Source organism: Trichechus manatus, unplaced genomic scaffold (genome assembly GCF_000243295.1).
Source record: "Trichechus manatus latirostris isolate Lorelei unplaced genomic scaffold, TriManLat1.0 scaffold00244, whole genome shotgun sequence".
Classification (NCBI taxonomy): domain Eukaryota; kingdom Metazoa; phylum Chordata; class Mammalia; order Sirenia; family Trichechidae; genus Trichechus; species Trichechus manatus.
This window is the reverse complement of record NW_004444180.1, coordinates 1,730,958-1,737,961: the sequence shown is the minus strand read 5'-3', so window position 1 is coordinate 1,737,961 and position 7,004 is coordinate 1,730,958. Positions and strand designations below refer to the sequence as shown.

Genomic DNA, 7,004 nt, shown 5'->3' with positions numbered 1-7,004 from the left:
TGTGTGTCTATGTCTGTGTGTGTATGTGTGTGTGTGTCTGTCTGTGTGTGTGTCTGTGTGTGTATGTGTATGTGTGTCTATGTCTGTGTGTGTGTATGTGTGTGTGTGTATGTGTGTGTGTGTCTATGTCTGTGAGTGTGTATGTGTATGTGTGTCTGTGTGTGTATGTGTGTGTATGTGTGTGTGTCTATGTCTGTGTGTGTGTCTGTGTGTATGTGTATGTGTGTCTATGTCTGTGTGTGTATGCGTGTGTGTCTATGTCTGTGTGTGTGTATGTGTGTGTGTGTGTCTATGTCTGTGTGTGTCTGTGTGTGTATGTGTATGTGTGTGTGTGTATGTGTGTCTGTGTGTGTGTGTCTATGTCTGTGTGTGTGTGTCTATGTTTGTGTGTGTGTATGTGTGTGTGTATGTGTGTGTGTCTATGTCTGTGTGTGTATGCGTGTGTGTGTCTATGTCTGTGTGTGTGTATGTGTGTCTGTGTGTGTGTGTCTATGTCTGTGTGTGTGTCTGTGTGTGTGTCTGTGTGTGTATGTGTATGTGTATGTGTGTGTGTGTATGTGTGTCTGTGTGTGTGTGTCTATGTCTGTGTGTGTGTCTATGTTTGTGTGTGTGTATGTGTGTGTGTGTTTATGTCTGTGTGTGTGTCTGTGTGTGTGTGTCTGCGTGTGTGTGTGTCTATGTCTGTGTATGTTTGTGTGTGTGTGTGTGTGTGTGTGTGTATTGTGTGGAGGAGACAGACCAGCGTGTTCCAATAAAACTTTATTTACAAAACTGGCCCTGAACTAGATTTGCAGCTCAGGGAAGGTCTGGGGGTTCCCCTGCCTGTGTCTCTGGGTCACCCAGCACTTTTTCGGTTTCAGGACTGCGATCAAGTCGCCCTGGTGGCTCAGTGGTTAAGTGCTCGGCTGCTATCCAAAAGGTTAGCCATAGTAACCCATTGGCTGCTCTGCGGGAGAAAGATGTGGCAGCCTGCTTCCGTAAAGATTTATAGCATTGGAAACTCTACAGGGCAGTTCTACTCTGTCCTATAGGGTCACTATGAGTCGGAATCGAGTCAATGGCACACAACAACAACACCATTGATTCCCATCTGAAGTCCAAGGCCCGGGAATGCTTCTCACAGAATTGAGTGAGGCCTTGGTGGGGTCCGTGAGAGTAGGGTATTTAACAGGAGATCAGCAGACTGGCCCAGCCAGTGAGCTCACGTGGTCTGTGGATCCACTGCAGACATTAACACCTGCAACCCACTTTGACTCGGGAAGGAGGGGCGCCAGGTAGAAAAGCCCCCCAAGGGTTGTGGTGTGGAAGCAAACGGAGAGCACCTCGTGAGAACAAGCTCCTTATCCAGAGCTGCTGTAACAAGGGAGTTGGGCACCATCGCTGTGCTTGGCAGAGTCCCACCGGCCAGCAGGGGAGCCGGAGAGCGACGTGCAGCAGGGAAGGGAAGGCTCGGGGCGCCCTGATGAAGGTGCTTGCGCAGGGAAGCTGGAGGCAGACTAGCTAGAAGCTGGGATCCTGAGTGATTGTTTTGAGGAGCACATTTGGCTTTTTTCCAGATGGTCCTGTGTTGGAAGCGGGGCAAAAATTAGGGAAGCTGGCTGTCACTGATCAAGTCCTGGCTGTGTGGGGCTGATTGATATGAGGTTGTGGTTTGGCTTCCCAGGCCGGTGGCTGCAGGCTGTGGTCAGGCTCTGTGGTCACATATGGTCTGGCTGTCCTCTGTGTCTTTCAGTCTCTCAGCAGCTTGACCTGCAAGGGAGGACGGGCCTGTAGGCAGCTGGCTCCCTGTGGACGGTGGGGTCCGAGCCTTCCTCTCTTCCACCTCTCCTTCTGCTCCTCTTCTTCCCACCCAGGGCCTGGGAAGTCCCTGTTGATCCCAAAGGTTTGCACCTCATTGTTTCATTGCATTGGTTAGCACTCTGGCGGGCTCCCCACTGCCTCCAGCCTGCAGACCTCTCCACGGTGCACCTGGCCCCTCAGGGAGGAGCCTGCCCTGAGCCGGGATTCAGAGGACAAACCTTCATGTTTGGATGGCTGGGGAACCTGGGGACACAGGCTTGGTTTATCTGGAGGTGGCATCACGGCTTCCTGGTGCCGTCACACCAGAAGGGAGAAAGTTGATGGAGATTTGCTGGGCACTTAGCAGGGTCCTTGTGAATTGGGCACCCACCTCAGCCAGGTCAGTGCCTCCTGAGAGGGCCACCGTCACGCCCAGCACCAGCACTTGTCAAAGTCGGGCAAACGCAGTGTCGCAGAAGGGAGTGGGCAGCCTCCAGGCACATCCCTGCATGAACTGATTCCAGCCACAGTCGCACGAGGTGGAAACTGTCATCCACCCCACTGTACAGACACAGAAACCGAGGCATAAGCAAGTGGGTGATTTGTCCCTGCAGCCAGCACGCGAGGGAGCCGGGTTTCCAAGGCAGGTTCTGAAGGCGGCCCTCAGCCATCACCCTGTACCGCCTCAAGGGATGTGAATGTCCTGGCACCACAGGAAAAAAGTACCATGAGCTGGGGGCTTAAACGACAGAGTTGAGTCCCTCTCAGTTCTGGAGGTCAGGAATCTGAACGCAGGTGTTGGCAGGGCCCTACTCCCCCAGAAGCTGCAGGGGAGGATCGTTCCTCATCTCCCAGCTGCTGGTGGCTCCAGAAGCTCCTTGGCTTGTAGGTCAGCATCCCTCCATCTTCACACAGCACCTGCCCCTCTGTGTCTCGTCTTTCATAAGGACGTCACTCAGATGGGATTAGGACCCGCCCTAGTCTGGTACAAACTCATCGGTTAACTGATCACGTCTTCAAAGACCCTATTTCCAAACAAGGTAATGTTCACAGGTAGCAGGGCTTAGGACTTTAATATATCTTTTGGGGACACCGTCCCATCTGTAAAACATAGTATCGAAGCAATAATGGCTCAGGTGTTTACACATTATTGGGTAGAGTCAGGAGGTTTGGGCCAGCAGTGGCTGTGTGTGATGTCAGGACCCCCATATAAAATCCTACCCCCAATGATTCTTCCAGAATGTTCAGCTGGAGCAAGCGTTTTCTTGCCATCAGTTGCTGGTCTGGTCTGGTCTGTCTCTGAGACAATGAGCATTATGTAACCAGAGTATTTCCCTCTTTGCCCTGACAGCTAGGAAGCTCAGGATGTTGTAGGGGCACAAACAGCTCATCTCAAGCCATTCAACTTTAGTTTTCTGTCCTGGCCCCTGCTCTGATGAGTGGGAAAAGCTCATCCCAGCTGGAGCTGAGGGTCAGGAATGCTCCAATCAGGTGAGGCCATGGTGGGGACTGCCTGAGAGGTGGGGCTGGGGGCTGGACAGGGGGTACAGGAGGGAGTAGTGATGGCACAGTCTTTCCTCCTTGGCCCCCCAGGACTGTTCCCATGGAGACCGAGTTGAAGATTGCACACTGAATAAGAGCCTGGCTTGCTAAAGAATGGTGGGTGTTGTGGGGTCCGAACTGGGTGATTTAAGGTTCACAGGACTTCCTGGGTGGTACAAACCATTAATGTGTCTGCTGATAACTGAAAGGCTGGAGGTTCAAGCCCACCCACAAGTACCTTGAAAGAAAGACCCGGAGATCTACTTCTGAAAAATCAGCCATTGAAAACCTTATGGGGCGCAGTTCTACTCTGACACACATGGGGTTCACCGTGACTCAGATTCAACTCTACTGGTTTGGGTCTTTTTTGGTCACATTTGAGAGCATTAGTAGAGCCAGTCTCAAAATCCCATGAGGATTCTCCTCCAAAAGTCACTAAGGCCAGCCAGCCCAGACTCCGGGGAGGGGAATGGGGTCCACCTCCCCAGGGGAGGAGTAGCAAATACCTTGGGGTCATCTTTAATCTACACAGCAATTCTTCACCCAGCCCAGTGGCTGTAGCTCCCCCTCCCCACCTTCCATTTGTTCCCATGCTGACTCCGTCCTCAGCACCTGTATGCTTGCTGTCCCTCTGCCTGGACGGACTCACCTAGCCCTTCACGGGGCTGGTTCCCCCCTGCCTGTCCCAGCTCAGATCTCCCTATATCAAAACCCATTGCTGTCGAGTCAATTCCGACTCATAGCGACCCTATAGGACAGAGTAGAACTGCCCCACAGGGTTTCCAGGGAGCAGCTGGTGGATTTGAACTGCGACCTTCTAGTTAGCAGCCAAGCTCTTAACCACTGCGCCACAGGGCTCCAGATCCCCCCTGGCCATCCACGTTTGAAATGAAGTTCTGAAACGTGCTACAGCGTGGATGAACCTTGAAAACTTGAGACTGAGCAAAGTCAGTCAGTCACAAAAGGACAAATAGTGTACGATCTCATGCATATGAAATACCTAGAATAGGTAAATACGTAGAAACCAGTTTATGAGTGGTTACCAGGGGCTGGCAGAAGGGGGAAAATGGAGAGTTATTGCTTAAGGGGCACTGAATTTCTGTTAAGGTGACAAAAAAATTTGGAAACGTATAGTAGTGATGTTCACACAACTTGGTGAATGTAATTAATGTCACTGAACTATATGCATAAAAATAGTTGAATTTGGCGAATGCATATATCACTACAATTTTTTTAAAAAGTCTGATATGGAAAAGAAGACACACCCTAATAAATAATGCAAGATAGAACGTGATAAGGGCCAGGGATTCTGACCACAATCTAATAGATAAAGTCTGGGGAAGGAAACCTGAGAAAAGGATGTATTTGTGCAATAATCTGTAGGATGCGATGACAGTGATTCTGAGCCTGAGGGGGAAGAGGAGCCAAAGATGGCTCCCAACGCTTGCTGCGTTCTAGAAGACGGGGAAAAATGGTGAAGCCAAGGACTGGAACGTGGTGGTGGTGGTAGGGGGTATCACAAAGGTGTGCAGTGCAACTATGTAGCAATGGTGCATTTTTTCTAAGCAGACAGAGACTGAAACAAAAGAACTACAGTGTAAACTTTTGGGGGTGTGATCGTATTTATTTAGAAGATCCAGATACAACGCTTGACAAAGAGAGAATCAGAGAGGACAGACAAAGGGCTGGCCATGTTCAAGAAGGAAGAGAAGGGTCTGGAGACCCCTGCCCCCCTCAGGAGAGGACCCTGGTGCTCTCGGTGTCTCCAGCATGTGTGGGTCCTCTAGATCTAACACCCACAGATCCGAGTTCAGGCAGGTCAGAGCAGGATGGAGAGGAAGAAGTGGAGGGGCCGAGCGAGGGTCCAGGAAGAGCCAAGTCAGAGGGAGTCCAGTCCTAGGTGCCGCCAGCAAGCTCAAGGGAGGGGCCGGGTGATGTGGGGTCTGGAGTCCTGAGAGGTTTGAGTGGTGAAATCAGGAAACAAAGGGGAGGAGGGGGCATTGGAGGCCCCTGTGACCTCAGGGGCTTGGGGGCTCTGAACACTAGGCCATGGCAGCCAGAGGAGGCTGGGCCCACAGGTGAGCTTCGGGAGTCCAGGACACAGCCCTGGCCACTTCCTGGGGGAGCCCAGGTCTGTGGGAGCCACCTGAGGGATGTGGTCAGAGCCTCAGATCTTGCTCTGGCAGCAAATGGGGACACAACAGCTGGGCTTGCAGCAAATGGGGACACAGCAGCTAGACTGGCAGCAGGATTGCCCACAGCCTGAGGAGCAACAGCTGGGTTTGCAGCAGCTGGACTGGGAGGAGCCACATGAGCCACAGCCCCCACAGGAGCCACAGCCCCCCTTGCTGCCCCCACAGGAGACACAGCCCCCCTTGCTGCCCCCACATAAGCCACAGCCCCCTTTGCAGCCCTCACATGAGCCACAACCCCCCTCGCTGCCCCCACATGAGCCACAGCTGGAGCAGGGATAGGCTGGCACACAGCAGCACACGGGCTTGCAGCGGCAAATGGGCACACAGCAGCTGGAGCCGCAGCCCCCACAGCTGGAGCTGCAGCCCCCACAGCCCCCGGAACAGCCACAGCAGCCCATGATTCTGGTGGGTTGAGGATGGGTTTGGTCAGAGGAGCAGGTAGAGGGGAAGGTGTTCAGGTGTGGCGCCTCCTGTACCAGGAGCCCTTATATTCCTGCCCAGGGGTCAGGTGTGATGGAGACACACGGTTCCTTCCTGGTTCCTGTTTGTGCCTCTCTCCCAGAGATCCCCCTGCACTGCATTTTCTAATAACTCCACATGCCTTCCATTGACCTCATGCTGAACGTGCCATCAATTACCTTGTGGAATACCACCTTAGTCAACAGGAAAGGTGTCTGGCATGGGACTTCCCCCTTCCTGGGGGCGGGCAAGGACACACAGAGAACACAAGTCTCGCTCAGTGACTGGCGTCCTGAGAGGTGGTTTTGAGCCCGGGATCCTTGGTGGTTCCTGCCCGGTGCCCTGCTCTGAGACAGTCCTCTTGGCGTGGGGGATCCTACCGCCCCAAGGCGGGGGGTGGGCATTGCTGACAGCCCTGGAACCAGGGCTTTACCTCTCTGTAACACTTCATAGGAAGGCTTTGAGCACTAATCAAGATGACAGATGCAAAGTGCTTATTCCATAACCTTGCTACCTGCTCCACGTAAAAGTCTCCTACTGTGACAGGTGACAGAGATCTCTGTTCTATACCTCATGGACCTCTCTCCTCATTGCCTGCCTTCTCATCTACCCATTAGCCCGACCCCTTGGGGGCAGGGATGGCAGATAAGATGTAAGACACTCAGTTAAACTTGGATTTCAGATAAACAACAGATTTTTTTTAATATAAGTATGTTTCACATATTACATGGGACGTAGATAGACAGCTGCTGCCCAGTCAAGTCCAGCCCATGATGACTTTTTGTACAACAGAAAGAAATGCTGCCTAGTTTTCTGTAATCCTCACAACTGTCAGCTTGTTCAAGTCCATTGTTGCAGCCGTTGTACCTATCCATTTCACTGAGGGTCTCCCACACCCTCCATGGCCCTCTACTTCGCCAAACATGATGTCCTCCCATCTCAACAAGGATCTCCCTCACCCTCAACTGGCCCTCTACTTCGCCAAACATGATATCCTCCTCCATCTCAACAGGGGTCTCCCTCACCCTC

The 7,004-nt window shown here is 52.4% G+C and overlaps 1 pseudogene; it reads left to right on the top strand.

Moving 5' to 3' along the window:
• The window catches only part of LOC111819010 (uncharacterized), a 13,977-nt pseudogene that overhangs the window by 2,565 nt on the left and 4,408 nt on the right, over positions 1–7,004 (top strand).